Source organism: Myotis lucifugus, unplaced genomic scaffold (assembly GCF_000147115.1).
Source record: "Myotis lucifugus unplaced genomic scaffold, Myoluc2.0 scaffold_761, whole genome shotgun sequence".
NCBI classification, from domain to species: Eukaryota; Metazoa; Chordata; class Mammalia; order Chiroptera; family Vespertilionidae; genus Myotis; species Myotis lucifugus.
In genome coordinates this window covers 177978-180011 of record NW_005871809.1, presented here as the reverse complement: position 1 = coordinate 180011, position 2034 = coordinate 177978, and positions in this window count along the sequence as shown.

The window sequence follows — 2034 nt, the reverse complement described above, 5'->3', positions numbered from 1 at the left end:
GAAGCAGCCAAGTGCCCATCAGTAGACGAGTGGATAAAAAAGCTGTGGGACATGTACACCATGGAATACTACTCAGCCACACAAAAGAATTAAATCTCACTTTTTACGACAGCATGGATGGACCTGAAGAGTATTACGCTGAGTGAAATAAGCCAGTTAGAGAAAGACAAATGCCATATGATTTTATTTACATGTGGAATCTAATGAACAAAGTAAACTAACAAACAAAATAGAAACAGACTCACAGCTGTCAGAGGGGAGGGCCTGGTGGGCCGGGTGAAAAAGGTGAAGGGATTAAGCACAAAAGAAAAAAACCTCATAGACAGACAACAGTATGGTGATTACCAGCGAGAAATGGGGGGAGGGGGGTGTGGAGGCAGGAGAGGGTAAAAGGGGGGTAAATGGTGATGGAGAGACTTGACTTGAGGTGGTGAACACACAATACAGTACACAGGTGATGTATTCTAGAATTGTACACCTTAAATTTATATAATGTTACTAGAGGCCCATTGCACTAAGAGATTCGTGCAATAGGCCTTCCTTCCCTTGGCTGCTGGCACCAGTTTTCCACCGGCATCTGGGACCCAAGCCTTCGCTCCGGCCGCAGCAGAGAAGCCAAGCCTCTTCAGTCTTCAGCCGTCTTCAGTCTTCAGTCTTCGATCCACGCCTGCGTATGCAAATTAAGCGCCATCTTTGTTGGGTTAATTTGCATACTCAGCTGATTGGCTGGTGAGCGTAGCGGAGTGACACCAATTTGGATGTTTCTCTTTTATTAGTGTAGATTAATCAATGTCACCACAATCATTTCAATTTAAAAATATTTTGCCGAAACCGGTTTGGCTCAGTGGATAGAGTGTCGGCCTGCGGACTGAGAGGTCCCAGGTTCGATTCCGGTCAAGGGCACGTACCTGGGTTGTGGGCACATCCCCAGTAGGAGGTGTGCAGGAGGCAGCTGATCGATGTTTCTCTCTCATCGATGTTTCTAACTCTCTATCTCTCTCCCTTCCTCTCTGTAAAAAATCAATAAAATATATTTAAAAAAAATATTTTAAAGGTTCTACCTCCTTCCTGACCCAAGGAAAGAGAGATGAAGGAATGTCGACACACGTGAAAGCCAGCAACCTACAGCCACAAAATTGTAAGGTGTACAATTCTAGAATACAGCAGATTCCCCATCGCTCCCTGAGCAAGCCCATTTCTGCAGCAGTGTCCGCACACCCAGGTGCCTCGGCCTGGGACGCCACCCGACCCCTCACCTCACCCAGTGCAGCTCAGCATCGCCTCCTCACAGAGGCCCAGCCGCCCGCCAGCACCCCCACTCTCTCTGCTGCCCCTGTTTTCCTCCCTGGAATTACTTTGTGCATTAATTTCTCCATCCGCGCGGTCACTCGTTGCCCTGGAAGGCTCCCGAGGCCAGGATGGCTCACTGCCTGCACACGGTGTGGACTGTTTGTTGCATAAACAAGTCAATTTCTGCACAGATTTTGGGCAAACTTTCTGCAAAGGGCAGATAGTGAGCAGTTCGGGCTCTGCTGCCACAAGGCCTCTCCCATAACTGCTCAGCAGCTTGCGCCTCAGCAGCCCTAGACAGACCCAGGGACAGGGACGTGGCTGCGTCCAACAAAGCTTCTATTCACACACGGCAGCAGCCAGATCCTTCCTGCAGACTTCGGTTTGCAGAGTCCTGCTCTAATGCCTCCTGTGTGGAATACACGCTCAGCCTACATGACTGCCTCACGTCTTCATTGAGGGCATGAGACACAAATGGCTAAAAGGACACGGTTCTCGGAGCGAGCCAGGGTGCTCTGTGCACAAGAATGGCCTGGAGGAACCCCAGGAGCCCACGGAGTCAAACCAGAACACCCTGTTTACAGGGGGGACCCGGGCCTCGGAGCCAAGCTTGTTTATGTGGAGTCTCGCACAGGAGAGCGTGTCCCGGGAAAGAAGGTTCTGGGAAACACGAGGAAGCAGCCGTGAGGAAGCAGAAGGAAGTCAACAGTCATGCTTACGTGTGCCAGGACGCCCACAGCCTGG